At 42.6% G+C, this 14728-nt stretch overlaps 1 pseudogene; it reads left to right on the top strand.

Annotated features, from left to right (window-relative positions):
• Window positions 1–10327: 10327 nt before the first annotated feature.
• On the top strand, window positions 10328–13165 carry LOC113628959 (40S ribosomal protein S25 pseudogene; annotated as a pseudogene).
• Window positions 13166–14728: the final 1563 nt, after the last annotated feature.

The raw sequence follows: 14728 nt of genomic DNA, 5'->3' as shown, positions 1-14728 counted from the left end.
ACAACATACCACTAACTTTATCTTCAACTTAAAAATAATTGTGTCTTTGATATATTTTTCAAGAAATTTTAGCCAACTTTATATCCATTCATGTTAAAATTCCTGCCACTGGAAAAGATATACAAAACTGACTGGCAGTTTGAACCCCGAGAACTGGTGAAACTCAGTATGAGTCACTGGAGACAGGTAATTTGCTAAGGAATCTTCTTTCAAATTTCATCATAATTTGTATGATGACTCCACATGTCTGTCAAATGTTGTTAAAATTAAGTGCAACACTAGGCTGGAGGTTTTAGCCCAGTCCAGCTTAACTCCTTCATTTGGGAATTAAACAATAACAAGCTAGATTTATCCTTACACCTAATGCATAATAATGGTTTGGATGTTCTAATTGGATAAGTGGCCAAATGCTCCCTCCAGCATATAATGTCAGAAGATGTCACAGTCCTGGTTTGCTGCAAAGACATATCAGGAACATGGTCCTGACCTGGAGGTCACTTTCTGGTAACTTCAATCCCTGGAACAGAACTCTGAACCGGAAGGTAAGAGGGGAAGAGCCTCTGCGTAGCCAAGTCCCTGCATCTTCATGGAGATGCCTTTCTTAGGCTTGCTCTTTGATTCTGGCTGAAGATCTAATTTCAGAAGGTCCAGTTATGTGGTTTCCCAGTCCTCAGTGGATTAGAAACCAAGAAAATAGAAAAGCTTTTGGAGATAGAGGAGGGAGGGGGAGGAGAAAATGACTTTATTCAGTTCATTCCTCTCTGTAAGTGGATTAGCTGACAACAACAAAGGAGGAAAAGAAAAGTTAACAAGCATTCCCAGAGGTTATATGTGCCCCAGACAATCTTCTTCATTCCCAGTGATGACCTTGGGGTAGGAAAATGTGTTTGAACTGTGATCAGAAATTTTCATATAGTTTTGCTGGTAAGAGTGGTGGCCTCTGGGGAGGAGATCACTTCTGAGGTGGTAAGAGGAGACAGGACTCATTCATGCTCTTGTATATTTTTCAGATATTATATTATGTGCATTATGTTTCTTTTGCTTAATAATAAATATTTTAAAAATTATTTAATGCCCCCACAAAAGACTTTACAAATAAAAAGTACATAAAAGAAAAGTGTATAAATTAAAATATTGGAGACCTGAAACCATAAAACTCTAGAAGAAAACATACTGGGTAAGCTCCTTGACATTGGCCTTGGCAATGATTTCTTTGGATTTAACACCAAAAGCAACAAAAGGCAACAAAAGCAAAAATAAACAGGTGGGGCTACACCAAACCAAAAAGCTTCTGCACAGCAAAGGAAACCATCAACAAGATGAAAAGGCAACCTACGGAATGGGAGAAAATACTTGCAGTATCTGATAAGGGATTAATATCCAAACTATGTAAAGAACTCATACAACTCAACAACAAAAAAACAAACAATCTGATTTTCTAAATGGGCAGAAGAACTGAATAGACATTTTTCCAAAGAAGATATACAGATAGTCAACAGGTACATGAAAAGATGCTCAACATCACTAATCATCAGGGAAATGCAAATCACGACCACAATGAGATGTCACCTCACACGTATCAGAATGGCTATCATCAAAAAGACAGCAAATGACAAGTTGGCAAGGATGTGGAGAAAAGGGAACCCTCGGGCACCGTTGGAATGCAAATTGGTATAGCCACTATGGAAAACAGTATGGAGGTTCCTCAAAACATTAAAAATAGAACTACCATGTGACCCAGCAGTTCCACTTCTGTGTATATATCAGAAGGAAACAAAATCACTATCTCAAAAAGATATCTGCACTCCCATGTTCACTGCAGCATTAGTTACAATAGCCAGGACATAGAAACAAAGTGTCCACTGACAGATGAATAGATAAAGAAAATGTGGTGTATATATATATATAGAGAGACACACATATATATATAGACATGCACATATATAGAGAGACACACATATATATATAGACACACATATATATATAGACACACATATATATATATAGACACACATATATATATGCAATGAAATATATTCAACCATAAAAAAGAAGGAAATCCTGCCATTTGCAGCAACATGGATGGACCTTGAAGGCATTATGCTAAGTAACGTGAGACAGAGAAAAACAAATGCTGTGTGATCTCACTTATATGTGGAACCTGAAAAACCACTGTGGAAAACAATATGGAGGTTCCTTAAAAAACTAAATATAGAACTACCATATGACCCAGCAATCCCACTACTGGGCATATACCCTGAGAAAACCATAATTCAAAAAGAGACATGAACCACAATGTTCATTGCAGCACTATTTACAATAGCCAGGACATGGAACCAACCTAAATGTCCATCAACAGATGAATGGATAAAGAAGATGTGGCACATATATACAATGGAATATTACTCAGCCATAAAAAGAAACGAAATTGAGTTATTTGTAGTGAGGTGGATGGACCTAGATGGAATCTAAAAAAAAAAATGGTACTGATGAACCTAGTTGCAGGGCAGGAGTAAAGATGTAGACATAGAGAATGGACTTGAGGACACGAGGTGGGAGGGAGAAGCTGGGGTGAAGTGAGAGTAGAATCGACATATATACACTACCAAATGTAAAATACTTAGCTAGTGGGAAGCAGCCGCATAGCACAGGGAGATCAGCTCCGTGCTTTGTGACCACCTAGAGGGCTGGGATAGGGAGGGTGGGAGGGAGATGCAAGAGGGAGGGGATATGGGGACATGTGTATGCATATGGCTGATTCACTTTGGTGTACAGCAGAAACTAACACAGTATTGTGAAGCAATTATACTCCAATAAAGATCTATTAAAAAACCAAAACAAAACAAAACACTGAACTTATAGAACCAGAGAACAGATTGGTGGTTGCCAGAGGTGAGTGTGGGGTGAGGGGAATGTGTGAAGGTGGTCAAAAGTGCAAACTTCCAGTTATAAGATAAAAAGTTCTGGGGATGGATGGCATGGATGGAGGCGTGGTAACTATAGTTAACAATACCATATAGTATATTTGAAAGTTGACAAGAGAGGAGATCTCAGAAGTGCACATGACAGAAAAGAACTATCATTTACTCTTCAGTTCTGATGTGAAGAACGGTGCTTCTTCACTCTCCTATTTCAACTGCTACAATGCCTGTGACCGAGCTTCCCCCCACGTGGATGTGGATTTCCTTTGCCATTTGGGCATATGGTTGCTTGCATTCGTTTTTTTGCCTTTCTTGAAAAGAAAGTCCACCAGAACCTTGGCTGGTATGCGAGAAAGTCATTCTCCAGAGGCGTGCACATCAGGGTCGGTTAGATCATTTCAATTAGTTACCATCCAACCCTGAGGTAGCTCCCCTGTACTCAGAAGGTGACAAGCAAGCATTACAGTAGAAGTCAAGTCCGTTAGAACGCAGCTTGTAATTACATGTTACTGAGTACACCATGAGTCAAATCATGGTCACTGAAATGTAACTGCATGTTCTTGAAATAGTTCAGCCTTGAGGTCTAGGGGCTGATTTATTTCTGGTTTCTCCAATTTAAGCCCTTGTATCATGACCGTGGAACTACCACCCAGTTCAGAGTAGATGGGCAACATGATGAGGTACAAAGAACTGGGGACTATGAATCCTCTGAAATTGTAGGTAAAATGATGCCTACATTTTTTATTGTTCAAAGTTGTAAAGTATCTAGAAATATAAGGATTATGAGCAGAAATGTTGGGAAGACAATGATATGAAGTGGTGGTCTTCAAACTTTTCTTTACCAACACCCCCTAAAAAAATGATAGAAAACTACATATCTCTGCAAACATTTTTAAATTGACATGTGTAACTTTTAATCACAGGTTTGAGTGGTTCAAAGGATGTATTCTGTTAGCATGGTATATTTTAAAATAAAACTGTCATATAGCTTTTTTTTTTTTTTTTTTTTGGCCATGCTGCAGGGCTTGTGGGAACCGGCAGTGAAAGTGTGGAGTCCTAACCAGTGGTCCACCAGGGAATTCCCATAACACTCTTTTAAAATGTATCCAACAGAATCTAATACTACAGTAACTTGACACTTACCATCATTCCTTTTTCAAAATGAACAAGCAGTTCTTTAACAGTCAGAAATGTTAAATCCTTTCCTTTCTTCCTGGAACTCTATATTCATTCCACTTCTTCTAAACAAGTGTATCCAAATGTCATATTTTTATGACATCTTTTATTATTTGAACATCTCTTATTGATTACCCCCTCACATTTTCTGAAGCAAAAATGCCTATGTAAATAGATTTCCAATTTAAAATTTTAAAACTATCCCACGACCTTCAGGCTCCGAGTGTTAAAACATTTTTTGGAAACTAAGTCATCATTACAATTATTTGTTAACAAGGTAAATATATATGTTATTGATCACTAAACATAGAGCAGTAAAATGTTATTGGAAATTATTCCCTTAATACATAAATATATGTACTTTTATATATTTACATACATATGTAATTAGTTTAAATATCCATTAATTAATATTACTTAGGGAAGAAAGAGCTGGTTTAGCACCAGTATTATCCGTCTTACTCTTTTTTTTTTTTTTAACACATGGAAAAAGAGTAAGGAAAAGAAGTGTCTAAGACCTCATGGGAACTAAGTAACAGCAACAGAACCGGAAGTCATGTAAAGACAGCCACAGACACATACCTGGGCTATATGGCAATCACAATGTAATTTGAGAACTGGAAGATTTCTATTCCTCAAGGTCCAATTCTAGCTTAGAGACCCATCTATTTCTCATTTTTATGAACGTAGGCACTGAGAAACCTTGTTCACATGAACAAATTGGTGAGGCTGTTATGACAGTGCTTAGGGCTGATGAGAAGGAAGGAAAATTGGGACATACTTCTGGGCTCACGGCTTCAGAGCGGCGTCTGGAATGACTCAATGAACACAAACCCCGTGTGAAGATTTCTAGCGAGTCCACCTTTCTCAGGGAGCTGAAAATCTGTTTTTCAGCAGAGCCGAATTTGGCAGTGTCATTCAATTTTTTGAACTCCTTCGAGCTATAGGTCAGACATCATGTCAAAAATTACTCTATGGGGGAGGTTGGAGGGCAGGGAGCATATGGGAACATTCTGTACTTTCTGCTCAATTCTGCTGTGAACCTAAAACTGCTCTAAAAAATAAAGCCTATTTTTAAAAAAGTTGTTGTAATGATCTATCAGTGGTCAACTCAATTAGGCTTTTTTCCTCCAAGTTTTATGGAAAGCCATCAATTGGAAGCCACCTACCTTGTGAAATGATTTGTACCTCAGTTACAAAAGGCGTTTGCTTTCTCAACAATGATTTCTAATCATCCCTTGTCTTGGCCCTGGAGGCTTTTACAACAAAGGGCAATGCCTTTCTTTCCTTTTTTAGAAGAGAGAGAGGGCCGGTGTGAAAGGGCAGGCGGGAGCAGAGAAGACGGGCATGAAACCCCACTCTCTCTCCATCTCAGGCAGATGGAGAAACTGATTCTCTAAGACTGTGTGCCCCGTGGGTGCCCATCCTTTAAACATCACCTGAGGGTGGCGATTTAAGAGCTACCTCAAATACGCAGAATTATAAGGTCAGATTTTTAATAATGAATTCGCTGTTTATCTGAAATTCAAATTTAACTGGGAGTCCAGTATCTACAGTCTATCTGGCAACCCTTTCTAATCCTCATCATTCTTTTTAAGAGATGAGAAAAACTGAGACCTGGACAGAACAAAGTACTGGACCAAGGGACTTTTATTTCTCCGTCTACCTGATTCTCAAATGTAATTACTGTTTTCTCACCTCTCATCATGGGGCCCATCTTTATCTGTCCTCCTACGGTGTTCCCATCCTTCTCACCCAAAGCAAAAACAACAACAATAACAAAATATGATGGTATTCCTGAAAGGGCCAAGTTTTGGAGGAAACCAGGGCCAGGAATTGGTTTGAGAGAAGCAGAGACAGCGTGTGGGTACAGTGTGGGCAAAGCATCTCTGCCCTGTCGCCTTGAAAACAGCGGCTAAAAAAAAGGAGAGGGAACAGCAGCTGCTGCAATCAGGGCAGACACCAAATTTATATAAAATGTGTGAATAGTCCCCTTTGCAGGCTAGCCCGTGGATACATAAGAGAAAATATTATTCAAGTCCAGCCTCATATCGGATCACCTTTGCCGCCATCCTGAGCTGCTTCTTAGGAAAGACACCAAGCAGGCCTTTTGTTTTCTCTTTCCCCTTCTGTTCTGTTTACTACCAGTGCCCTCTCTCGCACTCCCAAACACCAAAAGTCATTTGAATTTCAAGCCTTTTTTTGGCCTCCCTGTGGGTGTGGGAGGACCTCCCTTGAGAATTGCTCTGGATCTAGTCGGCTACATCCGTAATTTGACAGAATCTCTGTCGTACCCCACCACCACCTCCCGTTCTTAATGCATGGGACATTCGGATGCCTCCACCCCCAAACTTCCTCTACCTCATCCTTAGTGAGAAGAGCCCCCCAGGAATGCCCAGCCTCCACTTACCCGCCCCGGTTTGGGAAGAGCAAAGCTCTTGGCCAAGGGACCCAGCTCGGCCAGCCAAGTGCTACCAAGGACAAGGTGACAGTGACAAGGAGGAAGGCTAGACCTGAGCCCCTCGGTTCAGGAGACCCAAGGCAAGTTCCTGTTTCAGAGACAGCTTTACAAACTGATCAAGTTCAGAGAGGGGTGTGTGTACTTGCCTCTCCCCAAATCACCACATGACCCCCTTGATCTTCCCCCGGGGGGACAGCTGGTCTGCTTTTCTAAAGAATCTCTCTAGACCTAACCCTGTCCCTCCCTGCCCCTCCGTCCTCATGGCCATTCCTTAGCTGGTGTCTCAATACTCTGGTACATTTTTGTTCTTGACAAGAAAAAGGAAAGGGAAAAAAAATGAGGAAGAGAAAAAGGATGGCACATCGGAGTTTTTTGTGGTTTGGGACAGTTTTAGTGCAAGGTTTTCAGGACTTGATTTCCCCTGGTCCTTTCCATGCTGAAGACGGCGCTCAGTAACACGGCTGGTTACCAGTGGGACGTGTATTCTCCTTCTGATCCAACACGAGATGCTCTCCCTAGATTTGGAGGTGGGAGGGAGGAGATGGCATGGGTGATGTCCAAGGATGAAGAGCCCGTTTCAGACGGGATCTTCTGTGATAAGCAGAGCCCCTGCCTTCAGTTCTGCAGATGGACACTGAGCCCAGCAGGGGCACCAGAGTGGGGGGCTCACCTCTCCTGTGGAAAGAGACGGGGTGGGAGCGGGAGGGACTGAGGAAGAAAGAAAGAAAAGGAAGGAAGGAAGGAAGAAAGAAGGAAAGGGGGAGAGAGAGGGAGGATAAATTTGTATATTCCTCTATTTTGACAGCTTCCTTATATTAAAATGGGTATAGAGACACAGACATAGAGGAAAAATGTATGGATACCAAGGGGGAAAGGGGTGAGGTGGGATGAATTGGGAGATGGGGATTGACGTATATACACTATTGATACTATGTATAAAATAGATAACTAATGAGGACCTACTGTATAGCACAGGGAACTCTACTCGGTGCTCTGTGGTGACCTAAATGGAAAGGAATTCCAAAAAAGAGGGAATATATGTATATGTATAGCTGACTCACGTTGCTGTGCAGTAGAAACTAACACAATATTGTAAAGCAACTATACTCCAATAAAAATTTAAGAAAAGAAACGTATCAAAAAATTCTTAAAAACAGTAAATAATTAAAAATTATTTTTAATTTTAAAAATAGGTATAATAATGTCTAACATACAATGTTATTATAAGGAATAAATAAAATAAAAATGCCCGGTAGTACAGAGCCTGACATACAGTAGGTGCTAAATTAATTTTGTTGAGCATGAAGGGCACTTACACTTATGTTGTGTTTGCTTATCTGTTTGTCTTACCCCCCAGACTCTGAATGTCTTACTCATTTCCATAACCCCTGTACCTATGACAATGCCTGCAATATAGTAGACACTCAATACATATTTTTGAATTAATTCATCAGTTAATTAATACCCTGTCCCACCCTCACCTGGCCCCATTTTCCTTCCTGGTCAAGAGCTCTTTGCCTCTCTCTGTTCATAATGAACAGAATGCCACCACTCGCCCCCCATCTCCCTTGCCCAATTTGGCTGGAAAATGCTGAAGAAGGCTTATACCTCCCCAATTCTCACCCCCAACCCTAGGCAGGAACGTGGGGTATAATCTCATTGGAAAACATTGCAGCTCAAGGGACAAAGGCTACAGAATCAGGTATTTGTCTCCTGGTACAATGGCTTTGGTGCACCCACCTGTCTTCAGGCCGCTCACTTATGCTCAACATTTTCAAATAGATTTTAGTGCCTCGCTCATAACTGTGAACCACCACCAAGAACCATTGAATAGGGACTTCCCTGGCAGTCCAGTGGTTAGGACTCTGAGCTCTCATGGCTGAAGCCCTGGGTTCGATCCCTGGTTGGGGAACTAAAATCCCACAAGCTGCATGGCGCGGCCAAAAAAAAAAAGAAACATCGAATATTTGAGGGAATCCTCCAACATAAAAGGTAGACTAAAACAAATGGGGGGAGTAGGGGGAACTTTGAAGAAACAGAGGCAATGCAGGGAGAGAAAAAAATACTATAATATTGAGATTAAAAAGATACTGTGTTTATTTTTTAAATGATAATACCTTTTAAAAAAATATCAGGATGCCCTTTAAAGAGGGAGAGAGAGCGCATACAGAAAACAAGAAAGACGTCACGGAGGTTAGAAATATGATAGAAAAAAATTCAATAGGAGGGTTGAAAGATAAAGTTGAGGAACTCTACCAGAAAGTAAAACAGAAAGACAAAAAGGTGGAAAGTATGAAAGATGAAAAAAATTGATATAAATTCAGGAGTCTCAATACCTGCTAAGTAACAGTTACAAAAAGAGAAAACCGAGAAACTAAATCCAGATAGAATCCTGGAACTGACATACATCAGTTTCCCAATTAAAAGGGCCAACGAGCGTCCAACACAGTGAATGAACACAAACCCTCACAAACCTCTCACATTACTGTGAGACTTCAGAACTTCAGGGATAAAGAGAAGATCCCTAAAGCTTCCGGAAACAGGTCACACTCAGAGAAGTCAAGGAGTCAGAATGGCATCAGCCTTCTGAACAGCAGGACAAAAGGATCAAGACCTTCAAAAGGCCTCAAGAGGGAAAAACGGTTTCTAACCTAGACTTCTGTACCCAACAAAAGTGTAAAACAAACATGTGGACAGAATAAAGATATTTTTCAGACATCCATTGTCTCAAAAAATTCACTTCCCTTTCCCCCATTCCCAAAAAGCTACTGGAAGATGCATTCCTCCCAAACAAAGGGAGAGACAAACTAAGATCCCTGGAAAATAGGCCTAACACAGGAGAGAGGTGGAGGGAATTCCCAGGATGAAGATGAAGGGAAGTTTCAGAATCACAGCTGTGCATCAGACCTACGAAAAAGCAGTCCATATCTGAGCTGGAGGTCAGAGAAATTCAGGATTGTGGAATCTCAGAGACATTCAAAAGAAAAAATAAGAAATTGGGAGATCACCTGATGTGTTTGGATGTATTAGGAAGAATTGTATAGTTCTTATACATTATATTCTAATACATTACATTATATTCAATACATTCTAATACATTATATTCTAATTTATAAAATTAAGAATTTTATAACTCTTAAATTATAAGTTTATAATTCATAAAGTTAGAAGATGAATTAAAGACACATAAAAAACCAATTAAACAACAATAACAACAAAGAGGCAGTTATTAATTCCAGGAAAAACAAAAAGTTATATAGGAAAGAAAAGGTAATCACCATGTGCTACATGGCTCCTCTCTGAACAATGTTTACATAAATATTTAATACTAATGTAAACATGGAACATTGATTTGATAAAATTGTTATGTGGGACTTCCCTGGTGGCGCAGTGGTTAAGAATCCTCCTGCCAACGCAGGGGGCACGGGTTTGAGCCCTGGTCCGGGAAGATCCCACATGCCGGGGAACAATTAAGCCCGTGCGCCACAACTACTGAAGCCTGCGCGCCTAGAGCCCGTGCTCCGCAACAAAAGAAGCCACCGCCGTGAGAAGCCTGCACGCCACAACGAAGAGTAGCCCCCGCTCGCCACAACTAGAGAAAGCCCGCGTGCAGCAACGAAGACCCAGCGCAGCCAAAATAAATAAATAATAAATAAATAATTTTAAACATCGTTATGTAACTGGAAGGGAGAGTAGTAAGGGAGCTAAAATCTCATATTTCATAGTAAGATGTCCATAGAAGGAAAAATCAAGAACTAGCAGCATAAGCATGATACAGGAAACTAAGAAGGTAAAGCTGAAAGGGACCGCCTCTCAGGTAAGGGTGGCGGTTGAAGAAAGGAGCTATTTTTTTGTGATAAGCCTTGTAGCACTATTTGATTTTTTTAAAACCTGTGTGCATCTGCTGCTTGCATATGATCGTTTGAAAGTTGACAAACCAGGCAATCTGAGTTCTGGTCCTATTCTCCCCTCCTCTGCTACAGGATTTCAGTTTCTCAGACATCAAATGAGGAGCTGGTGCATAAGCCAGAAGAGGGGCGGTGATCAGAGCCCTCGGGAGGGGTTTCCCCGAACACTCTTCTCGTCCCCTGAGCTCCTGGCACTTGATGTTTATCCCTTTTCCACAATAATTATGTTTATTCAACCTCTAAAGTCAACTGGAGGAGACTTGGGGGCATCTTTATGGAGGTTGGGGCAAGTTTTTATTACATTTTCTTTTACATAGGACGATGACAAGATGCAGAGCAAGGGCACTATTGGGAAGCTGGTCTCCACCACGTGTTCAGTAACATCCCACCCTGTGCTCTGACAGTCCTTGTATCCTAAACTTGATCAAATATTTTGGGGCTTTCCCCCCAAACCGGTTGAAAACTTTCCCATGGTTAGGGACCATAACTTATGTGTTTTTTGTTTGTTTTCTTGGCTGGGGTGTTTGGTTTGGCGTGTTTTGTTTGTTTGTTTTTTTCCATTCCCCACAGAGCATGATAGTGGCTTGATAACCAACTGCTGAGTAGGACAGGAGTCTCGTCCTGTCTTGGTGAGGGGTCTTGCAGTGCATGTGTTCATAAGGGGAACGGATTTATTTTAAGAGAGAACACAAAGAGCAGGATGACAGTGGGGAATTTTGGTCACAGGACCCGATTCTCTGCACCACCCCCGTTTCTATTTTTTGCTGGTCGTTTTGTCCTGTTCCTGGCGACATCACTGTGTTAGGAACCAGAAAGCACCAAGACCTCAGCTATCCTGTGCCCCTGCTGTCCTGGGTGACCTTGAGAAACTCAGATATAATAGTTTAGCTTCATTTTCTCCCCGGTAAGATACAGGGTTGGACCAGCTGACTGCCATGGGCCCTTCTCGTGCTAAGATTGCAGATGTCACAACTGTTTACGAGTAAGTGGGCACACTTGCCAGGGTTGCTGGGGCCCTGTGCCGCCCTCGGAGGAGAGAGCTGCGTTGCTCAATATGGAAGGAAGGAGGAATAATAGTCACACCAGGTGGCAGAGGGCCGAGCTGGGCGACAGATGTGAAAAGGGAAGTAAAATAAAGCACGAGGCAACTGCAGGTGGAATAATTCATGAGGAAAAGAGCACCCCCGCCCACATCACTTCAGGTGACTTTGGTAAGAGGAGCCGTTGGTCTGCAGCCTGTGCCCGTGGAGAACCTCAGTAATTCTAGAAAACAGTAACGATACAATTCCCATCAAAGCCACTGATTTGGAAGAGGATCGCTGGTAACTAGGTGGGGCAAAAAGCCAATGAGCATCTGGTGCGAGGGTTGGGAGGGCTTGAGGGGAGAGCTGGGAAGCAGATTATATTATAATTACCAGTCATGGGGGACTGGCTCCCGTGCTCAGCGGCCCAGTGCACTTGTTCACGTATCTCAGCTTTGGAGAATGCCCCTCCCTACACCCCGGCTCTCTTGAGAATGCCCTTTCTCCCGCCCAACTCTGGTTCCAGAGGGGAGTCTCCGTGTTCTCCCTGGTACCGTCACTTGGTCACCAATGGATCCCTGCTTTAATTTGAGCCCATCACCCTGTCCCACCTACATGGCTTAGTTGATTGGTCCAGGGGTGGGTCTGTGACCCACATCTGTCCACGTCCAGGGCCAAGGACCTAAAGGGACCACTTTGATACAAGCAAGGTGGGTCTCTCCAAGGTGGCTGAGGCGATCAGAATGGCCATAGATGCTTTAGGTCCATTGAGACAAGTTCTAGACAGTGGGCATGCAGTCCAACAATTTGTACCAGCGTCCCTGGCCGCTGGCTGCCCTTGTTTCTGCTCCTGCGGCTTCCACGGGTGTACAAGTTTACTTGGACCTCTGCCTCATCTTTCTTCTCTTGCGTATCAGCCTGCGCATTTTCTTCTTCCTCCACTTGGCTCTCATGGCTCGGAGGTTTCTCAGAAGATGGCGTGAAGGCCGAGAGAGTCTAGAGCTGAATTTAAACATCCAGGTCCTCTTGGGTGTGTCGAAGCTGGGTGTGAGATTGCTTATGGCTGGTGAAGAAAGTTGCTCTGAGAAAGTGAAGCCCCCAGGTTAGGAAAAAACAGAATATTAAGAGTTGCAGGGGCTGGATTTCCCCTGGTGGCTCAGGGGTTAAGAATCCACCTGCCCTTTTTGTCCGACACCTTAGCGAGGCGCAGTGGTAGCAGTTGCTCTCCCGGCTTCGCTAGGCCGCCCAAGGACAACAAGAAGAAGAAAGATGCTGGAAAGTCAGCCAACAAAGACAAAGACCCAGTGAACAAATCTGGGGGCAAGGCCAAAAAGAAGAAGTGGTCCAAAGGCAAAGTTCGGGACAAGCTCAATAACCTAGTCTTGTTGGACAAAGCAACGTATGACAAACTCTGTCAAGAAGTTCCCAACTATAAGCTTATAAGTCCAGCTGTCGTCTCTGAGAGACTGAGGATTCGTGGTTCCCTGGCCAGGGCAGCCCTGCAGGAGCTCCTTAGTAAAGGACTTATTAAACTGGTTTCAAAGCACAGAGCTCAAGTAATGTATACCAGAAATACCAAGGGTGGAGATGCTCCAGCTGCTAGTGAAGATGCATGAACAGGTCCCACCAACTGTATATTTTGAAAAATAAAACTTTATTAAATCAAAAAAAAAAAAAGAAGAATCCGCCTGCCAATGCAGGGGACACAGGTTTGAGCCCTGGTCCGGGAAGATCCCACATGCCGGGGAGCAATTAAGCCTGTGAGCAACAACTACTAAGCCTATGCGCCACAACTACTGAGCCTGTGCTCTAGAGCCCACGAGCCACAACTACTGAAGCCAGGGCACCTAGAGCCTGTGCTCCGCAACGAGAGAAGCCACCGCAATGAGAAACCCGCGCGCTGCATTGAAGACCCAACGCAGCCAAAAATAAATAAATAAAATAAATAAATAAATAAATATTTTAAAAAAGAAAAGAAAACATGTATGGAGTGCTGTCTTTGGGGTGGGCCCTATTCTAGGTGCTCAGGAAAAGAGTCCCAGGCTCCCGGCGCTCGTATGAGCAAGGAAACCTATGAGTAAGTGACAGGCAGAGGAAGTGGCATGGGAGGAGCAGAGAGCAATGGGGATCTGAGGTGGTGAGGGAAGGATTCCCCCAGGAGGTGACAGTGGAGCAGAGACCTGCAGAAGTGAAGGAGTGAGCCATGCAAGGATGGAGAGGAGGGATCCAGGCCACGGCAACATAGGTCAAAGGCCCCGTGTGGCGCCGAGTTCCGCTTGTTCAAGGAACAGCAAGAAGGCCCTTGCTGCAGGAGCGAGCGTATCCCCCATACAAGGGGAATGTCTAGGAGATGAGGTCAGAGACATGCGCGGGGCCACATTACATGGAGAGCTGGTAGCGTCACATCTGACGTGATGAGCAGGCTGCTCCTGGGGCAAGGCATTGACTGAAGAGTTTGGGTCTTTTGCCTGTTTTATTTTTTTGTAACCATATTCAAAGGTAGCCTTGGGTCCCATGGTGGCCAGTCACCTCTCCCACCTGTGCCCCCAGCCGCCCATTGCCCCTCCCCACAATCATCTTTGACAGCTTCTCGTGTGTCTTTCCAGAGATATTCTGTGCATCTGTAAGAACATTCTAATACATTTTTAACCTCCTGTTTTACGCAAATATTAACATATTATTTACAGTGTTCTCTATTTTATAAGGAATTTTGGAAAAGTGGGCTAAGGATTAATCAGGAATTGAATAAAGATGGCAGAACAAACCCATACTTTAGCCTCTCCCTCCTACTTCCCCAGAAATGTCAGTAATTGGAAGTACTGTACTAACAACTTTAAAATAATGGCCTTAGTGCTGTGTTTCAAAAGCTTTGTGCAGCAACATGGATGGACCTAGAGATTGTCATGCTGAGTGAAGTAAGTCAGACAGAGAAAGACAAATATCATATGATATCGTGTATATGTGGAATCTAAAAAAATGGTACAAATGAACTTATTTACAAAACAGAAATAGAGTCACAGATGTAGAAAACAAACTTATGTTTACCAGAGGATGGGGGGGGAGGGAGAGATAAACTGGGAGACTGAGATTGACATATACACACTACTACACATAAAATAGATAACTATTATGAACCTGCACAGGGAACTTTATTCAATACTCTGTAATGACCTATATGGGAAAAGAATCTAAAAAAGAGTGGATATATGTATATGTATAACTGATTCACTTTGCCGTCCA

The sequence above is a fragment of the Aethalodelphis obliquidens genome, unplaced genomic scaffold, assembly GCF_003676395.1.
Source record: "Aethalodelphis obliquidens isolate GAN/ISIS:26980383/991018 unplaced genomic scaffold, ASM367639v1 scaffold25, whole genome shotgun sequence".
Classification (NCBI taxonomy): domain Eukaryota; kingdom Metazoa; phylum Chordata; class Mammalia; order Artiodactyla; family Delphinidae; genus Aethalodelphis; species Aethalodelphis obliquidens.
Note: the sequence above shows the minus strand (reverse complement) of the source record. Positions and strands in the feature narration are given on the sequence as shown.